The sequence below is a fragment of the Amia ocellicauda genome, chromosome 12 (genome assembly GCF_036373705.1).
Source record: "Amia ocellicauda isolate fAmiCal2 chromosome 12, fAmiCal2.hap1, whole genome shotgun sequence".
NCBI lineage: Eukaryota > Metazoa > Chordata > Actinopteri > Amiiformes > Amiidae > Amia > Amia ocellicauda.
The window spans coordinates 20985001-21002187 of record NC_089861.1 but is presented as its reverse complement, the minus strand read 5'-3'; the positions used below and the strand labels follow the sequence as shown (position 1 = coordinate 21002187).

The window sequence follows — 17187 nt, the reverse complement described above, 5'->3', positions numbered from 1 at the left end:
TCATTTTTTAGATAACCAGGGTTGCATACACAACCTATCGTTATCTTTCAAGTCAGAAGCACTGCCCAAGGGGGAGGGGTTACTATATAACAAAACTGTCGCAAGGGAGGAGGCAGCGAGCTGACAAGGGAGCCTGCCCCGAGGTGACCGCTAGGGGGCCTCAGCAACACAACTCCAGATAGTAACCTCAGGCGTCCCGTAGGGCCACATCTGAGCCGTCCAGGAGCGAGGACTGTAGTCATGCTCTACCGGGAACTGTCTGCAATCAGCATATACAAAGCGGGGCTACAGAGGTTAACTCTTACACCCTCCGCTTACAAGAGCATGGCCGGCTGCTCTACTAGTGCAGCTAGGAGCGAGGCCGTAATCTACTTGCACAATCTCTGGCGCGGGCAATCAAGCACTTGTGCGGCCTCCACGCAATATCATGGCAGTGGACCCCTGATCCAATAGGAGCGGGGCGACAGACCCAATGAGAAAAAAATACAACATAATACATAGCTGGCTAGTCAACAGGGTAGCCGAGCTGAACAATATACAATATATATACATATCGCGTGACAGCAAGACCTTCATGCTGTCAGCGCGCAGCACAAGAGCATCCAACTCAACTAAACAGCACAGAGTGGAAGAACTCCATTGTGCTGACAATTTAGATTTCGTACAAACAAACTATATACACCACGGGGTGCAGGAACGAACTCATGCGCCGCCCATGGAACACAGGAGCAGTTGAGGCCTGCTGGTTAGACCAGCTAACGCAGGGCAACATTAGCTCTACTGTGTTAACAAAGGAACTATATACACAGCGAGGCAGCAAAACTCAAGTGCCATCAGCTGGGAACAGCGGCATTGAACTCCATTCTACAATTTTAGAATGGAGCCACAGTCCTGCTGTTTAACACATAATACGTATATACACATATATATATCACAGGGTGCAGGAGCTGGCTCATGCGCCATATATGGAACACAGGAGCAGTTGACACATGTCGAATAGCGCAGCTAATGCAGGGCAAATACAGCTCTTACCGCATGAATAAATTAACTATGTACACAGCGGGGCACTGGAGAACTCAAGTGCCATCCGCTGGAGGACAGCAGCAGCAGTCCCCTGCTCTATGGCCTAATACAGCCAGAGCGGGCCACAGACCTGCTGACCAATATACAGAGCGGGGTACAGGCCATGCACCACCGCAACACAAGTATAATTAATTAACTATATACAGGGCGGCCTTGTAAGGCAACATGCCTGTAGGCTGCATGACAAGCCCTGGGAAAAAACTGCACAACCAGAAAATGAGACCCAGGAGGCTCGCCATCAATCCGGACATGACATGTGGAGATGGCCGCCAGATACACTTTGAGCATGGACAGGGACTTGCCCTGGTCCAACAGTTCTTGTAGAAATTGCAGTATGACCCCGATGGGGTAATTAATTGGGTCATGACCCCCGTCTTGGCACCAGGTGGTAACCATCCGCCAGTGGTAGGAATACTGCGACCTCATAGAGGGAGCTCTCAATGACTGAATAGTGGCGTCCGACAGACCCCAGGCAATCAATTGCTCCCGCTCAGGGGCCAGGCCCAGAGCCAGGCCCAGAGCTGGAGGAGGCCCGGTTTGGGGTGCCAAAGCGTGTCCTACACCTGGGACAAGAAGTCTGCTCTCACTGGGAGCTGCCAAGGCTCTCCTTGGAGGAGGGTGATCAGGTCTGCGAACCAAAATCTGCGAGGCCACCATGGGGCTATCAGCAGAACTGTCGCTCTTTCTCTCCTGACCTTCTCCAGGACCACCAGGAGAGGGGGGAATGGTGGGAATGCGTAAAGAAGATGTGTGGGCTAGCGTGTCGATCCCTAGGGTTCCTGAGTCTCGGACGGAGAACCATAGTGGGCAGTGTGTGGACTCTGCCCTGCCAAACCGGCTCCACAGTTGTTGTACCACAAGTGGGTGGAGGCGCCATTCCGAGACCTGGGGGCCTCCCCAAGAGAGGAGGTCCGCCGCCGTGTTGGACAGGCCTGGGAAGTGAACTGCTCTGATGGAGCGAAACCATGGCTGCGCCCACAGATGCAGACGGCGTGCTAGACAGTACAGTCTGTGTGACTGGAGACCTCCTTGCCTGTTGATATAGGCAACCACCACTGTGTTGTCTGTCCGAACCAGCAAATGTCTGTCCCGCAGGACTGGCAGGAAGAGGCTGCTGGAACGCCTCAGGGGCGGGGCTCGGGTGGTGGAGGAGGTGGGGTCGGGCCGAGTCCCCTCCCACCACTAGCTGCTGTGGGCCGCTGGGGGCCAGGGTGGCAAGCCTGGGGGGGGCGCCTGCCTGCCAGTGAGATTCTGGCGGAGATCGGCAGGTGGGCAGGGCTGTGACCTGGGCTGTGGTCTGCCCTGTGGCAGGGGGCCTCCCTGCCGGCGAGCTGCCACAGACGGCCTGCGTTGCTGTACCTGAGGTGCCACTGAGTACACTCGGGCCAGCTGCAAGGATTGCTCCCTCTCCTGGAGGGTGTGTGAGAGCATCTCCTCCACAGAGGGGCCAAAAGTAAAGCCTGGTGAGATAGGGGCGTCCATGAGGTGAGTCCTGTCCACCTCAGAGACCCGCAATGCCTGGGACAGCCAAATCTGCGCCGCCACAATGGCTGCCAGGGATCGCCCTGTCGTCCCTTGCCCCCTTGCGCATCAGCCTGACCAGCTGATCCGCCGCCGTCGCTATCTCCGTGATAGGGGGCAGGGTGGGTGATTTGCCATGTTGCTCCGAGTCTTCTGCCAGCTGAGCCAAGTACAAGGCCAGCAGGCTTGGGCTTCAGCCTCATACGCCCTCTGGAACAGTGTCTCCGTGACATGACACAGCCTGTTGGGACAGGCCAGGTCGCATGGCTCCGCGGACAGCGGAGGTAGGGAGACAAGCACGGCTATGGTGGAATTCACATGGGGAAATTCCATCAAGCCCACTTCTGCCGCGCCCTGGGTCCTGGCATAAGCCTGCCCTCTCCTGGCTAGGGCGGGGGCTGTCGCCGGATGTTCCCAGGTAGCCCTCAGCTCATCGAGGAGGTCAGGCAGCAGCGGGAGGGCACATGTGGGCTGCTGCGCGTGATGACTCCTCTTGAACCTAGAGCGTGGCGGAGCAGGATCAGAGGGCCAGGGGAGCTGGAGAGACTCCACAGCCCTCTGGATGACTGCCCAGAACTTCCTGTGCTTTCCTGTGGGAGCAGGGTGGGCGTCCATGCTCAACGGAGGAGGAGGGGTGGGAGCGACCAGCTCCTCCTCCATGAGCTCCTCCTCGAGCTCTGAGTCCTCGTGAGGACCCAGAGACAGGCGGTCCCCCTCCCAGGTGGCCCGTCTGCCTGTGCAGCCAGGAGAGCGCAGATTTGGTCCATCATGCTGTTGAGAGCGAGGATGGCCACATCACGCTCCCTGTCAGCTGAGCCTGACCTCCTTCGCCGACGGTGCTGCGGGGAGGAGGCCAGCAAAGACTCAGAAGAGGGGGAGGGAGCCCGGGGGCGTCGTTCCACCGCTCTTCCTTGTCGTTCGCGTGCACACGTGGGGGCGACGCCGCTGTCGCAGGGGGGGCAGCTGCAGTGGCAGGTGCGGGAGCGACAGCCAGCACAGCAGCGGGAGTAGGTGGGGACGCCGGCACAGGAGATGCGGCTGTCCCCAGCACTACCATCCTGGTGGAGGAGACGTAGGGGCTCGGGGAGAGGTGGAGATCCAGCGCCCCCGAGGCCCCCTACACTCGCCGGACCTCCGGGGAGTGCGGACCTGGAAGTCGCAGCCAAATCTCACCCGCTGTCGGTGCCCAGACAGACAGGGCATAAGACTTTCCCACTCCAGGCGGGAAAGGTGCGCTGGCCGCAAGCAGCACAATGGCGGGGGCGAGAGGAGTGAGAAACGTGCAGCAGAGGCGCCAGTCAGTGTTTGCACCAGGGGCACACAACACCTGGAACACCTCTGCAACAAGTAGAGCGCCTAGCGGGCCCGCCGCTGTAAGTGCGTCTCCACCCAGAAACGTTTATATACACGGGGCACTGTGACACCAACCACTTGCAACCTTGCTGTTGCCGGACTGAACACTGTGTATACCAAGCACCAGCTGCTGGATAGAAGCACCGTGTAGGCCCGTAGTGACCGTATGTACCGGGTTTTCCGGGGACACCGGGTGACGCGGAGTCTGGGGGCCGAGGGTAGTAGACCACCAGCTGTAGCGGGATCTAAAACCGAGGCACGGACCGGGAGGGCTAGCAGTGCTCGTTCTCAGCGAACAGACTGTCGCAGTCGAGGGCTGTAGTGCAGGCGCAACCAGGTCTCTTATGACACAACGAGGCTCCGGCCAGGCAGCCAGGCCTTTGATTTTACTGTCACTGCTAGTGCTCCTGCTGTGGAGGAAAAAGCCCTGTGCACAAAAAACCAACACAGCAAACAGTCGGAATATATATAGCACTATATAAACACGACTATTATTTTTAAAAGGCTCTTGTGAACGAAACTGAAACCGAAAGCACAGCTGGACCTCACAGAGGGGACGGAATCAGGATTAGCTATCAATAATAACTAAACACACACAAGACAGAGACGATGTGTAATGAAAAATGGTGGTGAACAACACTATGAAGTGAGCCAGCCAGCCGAAATACGCAGTTTGAATGTTTATTACAAACACAGACACAGAGAGCTTAAGTTCCTGAGTCCAGCGAAATGGCAAAAGAGGACTAACCTGCGCTGACGTCACGTTTTATATAACAGGAAGTGGGAAGAGACCTGTTCTGAGTGACGAGCGCAGGGGCCAATGGCAGCTTTGATAGAATGATGTTTCGATTGGGTTCCTACGGAAGTGCGCAGAAACCCCTCCCCCTTGGGCAGTGCTTCTGACTTGAAAGATAACAAGACTTACCACTAATACTGTCACTGAGAGTTATATATAGACAATGGGTGATGAACAAGAGAAAAGGATCAGGTGAGTTCATGGATTCTGTCACCGGGATGATAATTCAATAATTAGGTGAGTGAAATACTGTTTTATTGTTTGGAGTATTTTACATTTAACAAATAAAAACAATTCAAATTTTTAATACTTATGATTAAAAACTTTTTAAAAATACAATTCTTAAGATCACTTAAAATTTTTAAAATCTTTGTGATTTAACAAAAAAAACTTAACTTTAAATAAACAAGTGCACAAAACAACAAAACAAACGTGATTAAAGCAAAACTGCTAACCAACATAAAAGTCAATTACATTGATAATAACTGAAAATGCACTGGACAAAATAAAAAAACAAAAAGGTAAAAATAAAAAACAAACAAAACGGTCCAATGCATTTAAAATTAAATCCAAAACGGACAATGTATTTGACAAAAAAATAGAACAAAACTAAACCAAAAATATCCCCTAAACAATTAGTGTTTTAAAAACAACTAAATCTTTAAAAACAGTTAAGATTCATTTTTAAAAGTCATTTTAAAAACAATCATTCATAAAATGGTTAAAAGATCTTGGACTCGGGCTCCAGCAGGGGGAACTGACCGTCCCCGGAGGTGGGTCCCATCATGGGATCCTGAGCTCCCCCAGATCTTGTATATGCCAGTTCTTATAGGCTTCCTCCTTGCCCCTCTGATGGACCTCCAGATTGACGTAGTCTCTCACAAGCACCATGCCCCTCCGCGCGATGACAATTGGGTCCAGCTCCTGCTTATTGAATAGACAGATATTCCGTCCCTCCCACAGGGCCTGCTTCACTGCGCAGACGACACGCCACCAGCACCTCAGGGTGGAAGATGTTAATCCCCTGGCAGGACCATATAAGATCTGCTGGGCGGTCGCCCGCGCAGGAACGGCAAACCTGTGGAGGAACGGAGAAAACAGGAGCCAGACCCTGTAGGCGGAGGGGCAATCTCTAAAGATGTGAGCCTCCGTCTCCTTCCCCAGTGTAGCGTAAGGTACACTTATAAATTTCAATTAAAGAAGTGAATTTATGGTATCACCTTATCACGAATCCTGGAATCTTGTAGAACTCAATTTCTGTAATAATTGGACGCAGACACCAATTCCAAAGATATAAATTGTCAAATGTATTCAAAACAAAGACTAAATGTAGCACTACACTAATTATACAAAAGGGAAAAACTAATTAAAATTAAACTCTAGACCAACAAATCAAAGACCATGGGATCGCATATGATAACACAAATCGTTAAACAAAAAAGGTTATAAACACATTGACTACAATACCGGTTAGTAAGACGACGGTGAGTCTCTCGTTAGTATTATTAGTCAGACATTAAATAACTACGCAGGTTAGTATTTATGTCAGGTAACTTCTCGTTATATATATATATATCAGTCTCATTTACGTTTAGGTGCCAAGAAAGATCCTATCATTACTTGTTACCACAATTTCCCTTAACTGATTATTATTCAATGATTAAGGATAGGCAGGGCCACCAATAATCTAATGTCTATTAACTTGTGTCAATTTCAGACTAAACAGTTAAACAGGAATGAGAAGATATTTCTCGGCGTTGACAGATTTTATTTCTAAAATTATCAACAAAACAGTTTAATGCAACACATTCTAGAGTTATGAATCACAGATTAACATTTCTAATTGATTTCTCAAATGTCATGAATCACAAACTCCAAACTGTTAAACTTATCTGAACTTCGTCGCAGAGAGGCCTCTCTGGCTTCGGGCTCAGATAACAGCACACGACACGAGGTCCGTGTGGTTTGGAACAAAGGCAGTCCGGTTCGGCTTTGTCCAAGAACTTCCACTCAGTCGATGCCCCTGGAAGTTGGGGTTTCGCGAAAGTAGAGTCGTTTCCAAACAGATTTTCCACTGGTTTGAAGGCTCCAAGGTTGTGCACAAAATCTTCTTGGCAAGCAGGGTCTGTCACCGTATTTATTTGAAGACAAAGTCTTTGAGGAAAGCAGGGCCCTGTTTGTTCCAAGGGTCAAGTTTCTTAAGACTCAAATAGCTATTTAAATGACTGACACTTTCGTATACAGTCGACTTAGTCAATTGTCCAGCTGTAAAACTCCACTGATCAGGTGGGCACAGGCGGGCAGCGCAGTCTGTAAAGTTCTTTATTTAATAAAGTCCTTTAAAAGAATTCTTCGTACGGCTCAATCTCCTTCTCCCAGTTTAACTGTTCTGTTGCCGGAAAAGACTTAGTTGGTTTCTGGTTCCGGTTCTGGCAACAGAGCTACAGGTTGAGCTGTGGCAGCGAGTTACTGGTTCAGGTGAGAGAGACAGAGAGAGACTGACTGTCCGCTGTTCCTTATAGTCTGTCAGATCAATAGGTGATTGGTTCCTGAGTTCTTGAGATTGGATTTCGGTTTCAGCCCCCAGTGTCCTATTGGAGGGGGGCTTGATTTATGACTGATGTCAATCCATGCCATCTTTTGGAAATGCCGGTTGGCTTGGGTTCGTAGCTCTATGTCAGGATTTCGGCTCTCGTCCACTTCAAAGAGTTTTTATCACCTACAGGCCCCCTTCTCCAGACATCTCATAGCAGGATTCCAAACTATTTGGCCTCTTCTCGGTGCCATCCTCCCCAAAACTGTCACTTTGATGCAAACCAGTTCCAAGCTGATGAGCTAAGGAAATCTGATAACTTTGGGGGGGGAGAGGTCTTCTTTAGATCAGTGCTTCAGCTCAGAGCCAAAATGCTCTTATCAAAATACACCCAACATAATGCTACAACAGTGAGGGGAGGGAGGAGAGAAGGAAGTCCAGTTCATCCAAGAAGGAGGTGAGTGGACCGGTGGGGCGGTAGAGAACTAGAGGGAAGAGGTGAGAGGGAGAGGGAGAGGTGAGTTCCACTGCGTGGAATTCAAAGCTGTTGGTCGTGATAGAGGAGAGAAAGGGGGGGACAGAGAAGGGGAGAGCAGGAGCCCTGTTCCTCCTCCCCACTCGGTAAGATTAGGGGAGTGGGACAGGACAAATAGTGAGGATAAGGCAGCAGGAGGGTTGAGTTGTCCCGGGACATCCATGTCTCGGTGAGAGCGAGGAAATCCAAAGAGTGGTGGGAGGTGAAGGCGGAGATGAAGTCGGCCTTGTTGGAAGCAGAGTGGCAGTTCCACAGGCCTTTAGAGAGTGGATTAAATGGGAGGGAGGAGGAGGGGAGAGGCAGATAGATGACATTAAATTAGCAGGTGCATGCCGAGAAGACGGAGAGAGCAGGACGGTAATCGGCATGGCTTCTTGCTGTTGGTGTGCGGCATCTCCCTGGAGTTCTCCAGCTAGAGTCCCTGCCCTTTGGCATGGGGGGGGCCCTTCAGAAGGAGGCAGTGAAGGCTGCTGGCGCTGACTGATAGGACAGAGGCCCAGGGGGCTGTTAAATACTTCACCTGTAATTAATTAGGACAGTGCACACCTGCGTTGCGTTGAATGACACAGCTGTCAGGATGGCAATCCCTCCCATGCATGAATACTAAAAGCACAATTAATGAGCGCTTTATATCTGAATACAGACAAAGACCATGCCAGACACACGCAGTTACACTGAACAATAGCTCGCAGCAATGCTAAATAAATGCTAAATAATAAAAGCCTACAATGTAACCACTTCTGAGTGTGCAACGTAAGTTGCTAATTAACTAACAGACAGTCGCTGCCATTACTACAATACAGGTGCATGATATATAATTCTTAGCTAAACAAGTAACCATGTAAACAATCAATGTAACTCTTAACTAAACTAGCAAACACGAGAGAAAAAAGCGATACTTGGGAGTCTCAATCGGAGCTGGCCTCAGTCCTTCCACAGAGATCTGTCAATCTGTCAATTTTACCACCCACTTTGGTGGGTAGCCAACAAGTGTATGGGAACTCAACTTTTAGTTTATGGTAGAGTATTTGTCGATATGTTTCAAAATACAAATTAATTTGTTGACATGTAATGTTGGTATGTTAGTAGATTTGACAAACTGCAATATCATGTTTTTTGAAAATATATGGCATCTGGACTGTCTTCAGTCCAGGAGGACATATTTCATGGAGAGCAATGAAGCAGAAGTAAGGTGGTTAAGGATGTGGAAAAATAATGACTTTTAATTACTTTTCATAGTCATAATTACTGAGTTTTTAATTACCTTGATCAGAGTGTTTCAGAATTACAATATGACAGAAAAGGAAAGAGGATCACAACAAACACATGAATACATACACAGACAACTATTGCTATCTATTCCATACTCGCTGGAACTCGAACTCACAGTTATGTTTCCGAACACAGAACGGCAGTCTGAGTGTGGTTTGGAGAGGAAAAGCCAATCAATTAGTGTGGCATGGAGGGGGTTAATTGTCCCTCCCTGCCTGTGCATGGACTGCAGGTGGCTGGGGTGATTGATCAATTAAGGTCAATCAACCCCAGCCACCTGCTATATAAGGAGGCCTCAGCTTCTCCATTTGAGAACAAGGAATGAAGAGTTGGGTGTGGGAGGAAACCTGCCCAGTGGTCAGTGTGTGGTTTTCTTGGGGCTTGCTGTTTTGCTAATTTTGTGGCATGGTGAAGTCCTTTGACCAGCCCGTGTCTTTTTGTTTACTTGTTTTGTGGAACGTCTTTGTTGGCCCTTGTGCCTGTTTATTTTGTTGATTTAATAAAGTCTTGGTTTTGTTTACCTGTGGTCTGTCTCCAAGCCTCCATTACTGGCTACCCCACCACAATTAGTCAAGTAGATTGTATAAATTAGCTAGCTAGATAGGTCTTATACATTTTGTATTTTGCTGTTGTGACCGTGAAACATTGCCACAAGGATGCTAATGTAAGGCATTTTCATTGCAGCTCACATTGCTAAACTGGTGATTGAAAGAAAATGTATTAAAAATAAATTAAAAAAACATATTGTTTGGTCAATTACAGCTATAATTGCAAAATATTCCTTTATTAAACAAGTAGTCACAACCTTTATAGTTAATGTGAAATTGTCACAATAAACAGCTGGCAGGCACTGTCCTGGTGGAGAAATCGGAACAAGCCTCAGCTCCCCCCTCGGATTCCTGCACAGATGGGAAGTCATCACCACAGATGCCTCCGGGACCGGCTGGGGCACTGTCTGAAATGAGATGGGAGTCCAAGGAGTGTGGAGCGGTATCTGGTCGGCCGCACACATCAATGTTCAGGAGCAGCAAGCAGTGCGACTGGAGCAGCAAGCAGTGCGACTGGTGCTGCACCACTTTCGCCATGGTCTGGCAGACAAACAAATCCTGGTTCAGATGGACAACACGTTGGTGGTGGCCTACATCAACCACCAGGGAGGCCAAGACTGTGTGGCATGTAGACTTCTCCTGTGGGCGCAAGTCAATCCCCGCTCCATACAGGGAATACACCTGCTGAGCGTGTCCAATACAGCAGCAGAAATTCTCTCCAGGGGAGGTCCGCACAGCTCAGAGTGGAGACTGAATCCTCAGGTGGTGGAGCAGATCTGGAATAGGCTGGGACGAGCTTGGGTCAACCTCTTTGCTACATAAGCAACAATCCACTGTCCTCTGTGATTCTCCCTGGAGACAGGAGGTGGCCCCCTGGGTGTGGACACCTTTGTTCACCCATGGCCGCAGGAACTGCTGTATGCCTTCCCCCCCATTGCCACTTTTTCCACTGACACTGGAGAGGATTCGCCAGGAAGGAGCTCAAGTCCTCCTTGATCGCCTCCCAGGGTCCGAGACAATTGTGGTTCGCGACGCTGGCGCAGATGATCAGCACAGATCCATGGCAGCTTCTGCTTCGACAGGACTTGCTGAGCCAAGCAGAAGGGCTGTTATGGCATCCCAAGCCAGCACAGCTGCAACTGTGGGTTTGGCCCCTGAAAGGCACCGCCTGATGTCTCTGGGGCTGCCTGCAAATGTCGAGGAAATGCTGCAATCAGCCAGGAACCCCTCCACCAGGGTACAATATAATATATTGACCACTTTATATATATAACAACTACTTTTTTTGTTTTTTTGGGGGGAAAAAAACTACTTTTCTTCATAAAGAAACTTAATATATCCCCCTTCCTTCTCATCTTGTGTTGCTCTGTCACATCTATTCAGCATGTAAAGCCAAATAAATGTATCATACATTCATTCCAATAGTATGTACCACAAAAACACAACTTCACATAATGTTGATGGATCTGTGATTGTTACAGCATTTTGAACTGATTTTCATGTCTCCAAGACACTTACATTAGCAATGGATAAGGTAAGCAGAGGCAGAGAGCTATAGGATCCTTATTGCCACTTTTATGGCATTTTAATGATGTTGTTTTTGCATCATGCCGATAGCTAGTTAGCATGAATATCCTGCTGAGTCTGGCTAGTTATCATGGGAAATGACAGTACAATTAAAGTACAAGTATCCCTTTCCAGACGGTCCATTCTAATTTTGTTCAAATTCATACTATGACAAAATTGTTAATTACACAGTGACAAGTATGCTAATTTACAGCCCTTTGCGACTTGTGCCCCCTCCGTCCACCACATGGCCACATCTTTCTTCCCCGCAGCACTCCCTGCAGCCCCATGCAGCTACTTCCAGTCCTGCCCGCTGCACCGTATGTTACATCCCTGTTTCCCCTGCAACGCTCCCTGCAGTCCCATGTGGCTCCTTTCAGTTCCCCCCCACACCTTGCATCTTATGTGCATTCAGTTTTTGCAGTCCAGGAAGTGGGACTTCATATGTTGTATACACTTGTGTAGATTGACATTTGTGGAGCGTATTATGTTCGAATTGCACTGTGACTTGGAATTTGAAATGTGTGATAGTGCAACGAGACTTGTTTTCATGTTGCCCTCCTTCTCCTCCTTGCCCGTCCTCGGAGATGCTCTACCGCTTCCCTTGCAGGGCCTCTGAGCAACCGACAGTGCATTCCCGCAGACCCATCTAACCCTTTCCTCCAACAGGTGTCCCTCTGCCATTCGTTGCTGCCTACCAGCCTCCTGTGATCTTCTAGGCAACCCTGTTATGCGGAACCTCTTTGTAGCCAGCAAGCGTTTTCTGCAGACCCATCTAAACCTTTCCTCCAACCGGAGTCACCGACTCACAGCCATCCAGGAGACTTCTTTCTGCGTATTTGTGAGGCAAACGTGCGTAGTGTTAGCCCAGATAAACCGGAAGGTTTCGGGAGGGAAATCTTCTATCCGGCTGGTCTCCTGGGTAGATCTCATCTGGCTACAGATGGTCTTATAATCCCAGGAGGCCAGCACGACTTTATGGAGGCCTACTTCGAGCGCAAAGGCTCGGAGCGCCCTGTAGAATGGTGGGGGATCCCACGAGTGCGGTCTGGTGTTATCCATGGCGCAGAGGCCGAAAGGTCTCAGGCTGCTGGCAAAATAAAAGCGGTTCATAAAACTCACTTTCTTGCCAGCAGCCTGGATGTTCTTGACCACGTAGGCCAGCCCCTGCGCCTTTATCAGCCGCACAACATCCGGGACCCCCCTGCCTCCATCCAGGGTACCCTTCACTATTTGCACTCTTTTCAGCCTCTCCATTTTGCTCCCCCAGACAAACCTATAAAATATAATTCTGGTCACTAGTTTTGCAACGACCTTGTCTGGGGGGAAGATCATTCCTACGTAGAGGAGTATCGGGAAGAGGATGGCCTTTACGACCTGCACCTTACCAGCCATCGTCAAGGTCCTTGTGGTCCAGCCAAGGATCTTCCTTTGGACCTTGGATAAGGCCTCCTCCCAGCTCCGGGCACCCGTGTTGGTCCCGTCGATCGTGATCCCCAGAACCTTGATGGACGGCTTCACAGGGAATACAATCGGCGGGCCCCGGCCGACAGGCCATGCCCTGGAGAGGTAGACCTCGCTATTGGCCCTATTGACAGCGGCCCCCGTCGCTCTGCAGAAGCCGTCCACCAGTTCCTCAACCCTGGCCACGGACAGCGCGTCCGTGCAAACCACGGCCACGTCGTCCATATAGGCCAGGACTTTCAGTTGCTCTCCGCCGGAACCCGGGAGATGGAAACCTGTCACCCGGACGTCCCGGCGGATCGCCTGCATGAACGGCTCCAGACAGAGGACGTACAGCAGGGCCGACAGGGGACAACCCTGTCGGACCCCCAACCTGACCGGAAATGGTTTGGTCAGGTGGTGGTTCACAAGGACCCTGCTGCTTAGGCCGCTGTTGATGATCTTAACCCACTTCCTCAGGCCAAGAGCGAGACCCATCCTCTCCATAACGAGCTGCAGGTATTCGTGGCCCACTCTGTCGAAGGCTTTCTCCTGGTCCAGGCTGATTAGGACCAGGGGAAGCCCTCTCTCGTTCGAGTAGGGCACGACATCCCTGAGCAGCATGGCGCTGTCGGCCGCCGATCTCCCCCGGGCACCGCAGACCTGGTCGGGACCCACGACTTGAGGGAGTGGCCGCTGCAGACGGAGCGTCAGTGCTTTGGCCAGTATCTTGTAGTCAGTGCACAGGAGGCTGACCGGCCACCAGTTCCTCAGATCCTTTGGATCTCCCTTCTTATGAAGAAGAGAGAGGATACTCCTCTTCATAGAAGGGGCCAGTCTACTCTCTCTGTGCACCGACCCCAAGACCTGAGCCAGATCTTCCTTAAGCACCTCCCAAAAGATCTTATAGAATTCAGCAGGGATCCCATCGGGACCCAGTGTCCTTCCAGAGTTAAGACTCTTTATCACCTGAGAGAGTTCAGTGGTGGTGAACTCTGGATCCTCCTCTGCCTCCTCGTCCCCCTCGTTGCGGGACTCCAACAGGGAGAGAAAGTGATGGATCAGATTTTGATCCACCACCTTCTGAACGTACAACTCCCTGTAGAAGTCCCGCACCACTGTCTCAACAGCCTCTCTGCCCTCCACCTCCTGCACCAAGGAGTCGATCATGGAGGACATTGCAGGCCGCCTCTCCTTCGTTTTCTTGAAGAAGAAGCGGCTGCACTTCTCATCGTCCTCCATGATGCGGACCCTGGAAAGGACCTTGATCTTTTCTTGCTGCTCCCAATAGAGGGCGGAGAGACTCAGTTTGACCCGGGCCACCTCCTCAGCTAGGTCGAAGCCTCTGAGCTGTAAAAGACTCAGGCGCTGGAGGCGGGCGTTTAGATGGGAATATCTCGCCCGCCTCTCGCGAGCTTTCCATTTCCCCAGCTGAATTAAGTAGCCCTTGGTCCTTTTCTTCACCATCTCCCACCAATCTATGGGAGAATGAAAAAGGTCCCTCAGGGTCCTCCACTCCTCGAGGTGTCTGCTAAAGGTCTTAATAACACGAGGGTCATCGAGCAGAGAGGTGTTGAGCTTCCAGACCCCAGGCCCCGACTCCCGTGTGCTCGGGATGAGCACCTCTGTCGTCAGGAGCCTGTGGTCTGAAAAGAAGACTGCCTCCGAAGACATGGCGGTCCTCTCCAGTGGCTTACTGAGGAGGACAAGATCTATCCTGGAGAAGGAGGAGCCAGAAGAACTCACCCAGGTGAACAAGGGGACCAGGTCCCAACCGGTGTCGCAGAGTTCAAAGTCCTCCACGAACGCAGTGAGGTCCCTGCTGGATCTATCGTTGCGGGGCTTACTCCAGTCTACATCCCTCAGAGCACAGTTGAAATCACCTGAAATGATAACTGGTAAGGTGCCAATCAGGAGCGGGCGTAGCTGAGGGAGAAAGAGGACTCTCTCTGTCTGGCTGGTGGGGGCATAGACGTTGACCAGCCTCAATACAGCCCCCTTGTATTTAAAGTTGTGCCTGGCCAACCTGCCCGCCTCAATAACCCTAAATTTTTTAACAGATATAAATTGGTTTTTCATGAGTACGGCAATCCCATCCGCTCGGGACACGTTGGACCCCGACCAGAAGGATTCGCCCAGGGTCCAAGTGTCCCGGAGATCTTTATATTCTTCTTGGATCGGGATGCCACACTCCTGCAAACAGATAATGTCTGCTTTCATACCAGCCAGAGAGTTTAAAACATCGGCCCTCTTTTTCACCTCAGCAATGCTCCTCACGTTTATAGATATAATAGTTAAGACCATAATGGCAGTGAGGGCAATTACCCGCTCCGTAACAATCATGTAAAGAACCCCTCCTCTTCCCCACTTCTCTCTTCTCCCTCACCTAGCTTAGCGCTCACACTCATCATTTCAACCATTTGCCTCACCGCTTGATCCTTTAGGAAGTCTATGTGGGGGGCTTGGCTCCCGCCACCCGGTAAGGCTGGCGAAACTCCACTGGGCTCAGGGCCTGTGGTGCTGGAGGTTCTCCCTGGTTCCCTTGTAGCCGAGGCCCGACGAACAGATGGCAGGGCAGAGGCCTTGTGTGCGACTGAGGAGAGGACTGGATAGACCCCGCTAGTCGTTCTTTTAACTAATGGTGGGGGAGGGGGTGGTCTCTCCCTTCCCGGCTGTCTGCTGCCGCAGGCCTCCTCCCCCAGCGCCAGTGACTCCGCCATTGCGGCCCTGAGGTCTTCTTGGCAGAAGACATTGGCGCTGACTCTCCTCTCCTGAGGACCTGCGGCTCTCCCACTACTGCCGGGAGGGCATACCTGACCCCTCCCCTGAAAGAGTCTCGGTCATGGGGCTGGAGGGATATTACTATTTTGGGGCCCGTCTTACACCAGGCTGCCCACTAGGGGGAGTGTTGAAGGCAAACAACTCTCCGCTCCGGACTCGGAGTGGGGTGTATAAAACTGAGAGGGAGAGGTCTCTGCAGCGGGGGGGGAGCTGGTGGGGGGGGGAGAGCTAGCAGAATTAATCCTCTTGCTCTTCGCACCCCCCCCCACCCATGCTTCTCTTCTCTGTCCTTCGCCTCTTCCCCGCCACAACTGTCCCGCCACTCCCCCTCTGCCTCCACTTCCGACCCAGAGTCGGAGAGGAAGCCTATGAGACTCCTGAGGACTGTTTCCTCTCTACCCCTGTCTAGGGGTATCTCCTTTGGAGGAGCCTCCACTTGATTTTCTGTCTCTCCACTACCCCCGAGGGCCCACGCCCTATTTGCATAGGAGGAGGGACAATTCCTAAAAAGGTGCCCTCCCCCACTGCACAGGTTGCAGGCCCTCTCCTGCTTGCAGGCCCTGGTCAGATGTTCTCCGCCGCAGACCTTGCACTTAATAACACTGCAGGCTGCGGCAAAATGACCCAGGGCCCCACAGTTCCTACACAATTTGGGCATGCCATGATAGAAGACATAACCCAGAGGTCGATGGATCGAAACCATTCTCTGCTATGACTTTTAGATTCCTTTGCGTTGCGTAACAGAAAGCCATATGCTCTCAGAGACCTCACCTGCACTTGAGGACTTGAAAAACTGCAGCAGCAAGTTCGTTATCTAAGCAATCGTAAAAGGCTTCTCACGCTGACTGAAGGAATATTTATCCATCCATCCATCCATCTATCTATCTATCTGTATTTCTGTCTTTCAACATTTGTGAATGTCACTGTAGCCTGCAAACTCGTGCCCTTGCGAAAGGCTAGGACGAGGCAAATCACAGCTCTGGGAGAAGCTAGCATTGACAGTCGTTGGTCTCAACTGACAACAAGTGCACACATCAGCCTGCTTCCTGAACCAGCAGGCTTTTACCGTCCCCTTCGCCACTCTACACTTCCTTACCATAAAGAAAGGCAACAAGCAGAAGGAGGCGCCCAACGTGGGGCTCGAACACACGACCCTGAGATTAAGAGTCTCATGCTCTACCGACTGAGCTAGCCGGGCCACTGCGGGGGCCGCAGAGCAAGACAGCCCGCCGGAGTCTGCAAGGGGAAATGCGGCCACTTGACGGACGCACGGGCGTCCGATACTTTCCGACTTCCGTGCCTGCATTCACCATCCGGAGGCTTCGGCTCAAATCGTCTATTCTGGTCCAAAGAGTTCTTGGGAGGGTTACAGGCTGCAGTTCATGCCGAACTACGAGCGCCTGCTCGACGTGAGCACATCATTCGCACTTTTGCGTGAAGGCCGGCTCCCGCAAGTGAGCAGAGTGGCGCAGCGGAAGTGTGCTGGGCCCATAACCCAGAGGTCGATGGATCGAAACCATTCTCTGCTATGACTTTTAGATTCCTTTGCGTTGCGTAACAGAAAGCCATATGCTCTGAGACCTCACCTGCACTTGAGGACTTGAAAAACTGCAGCAGCAAGTTCGTTTTCTAAGCAATCGTAAAAGGCTTCTCACGCTGACTGAAGGAATATTTATCCATCCATCCATCTATCTATCTATCTATCCCTATCTATCTGTATTTCTGTCTTTCAACATTTGTGAATGTCACTGTAGCC

General features: G+C 51.0%; 1 non-coding gene across 1 annotated transcript; it reads right to left on the bottom strand.

Annotated features, from left to right (window-relative positions):
- Positions 1 to 16556: 16556 nt before the first annotated feature.
- trnak-cuu (transfer RNA lysine (anticodon CUU)) lies at positions 16557 to 16629 on the bottom strand. The gene has a single exon. It is a non-coding gene; the product is annotated as a tRNA-Lys (tRNA).
- Between the last annotated feature and the right edge of the window lie 558 nt (positions 16630 to 17187).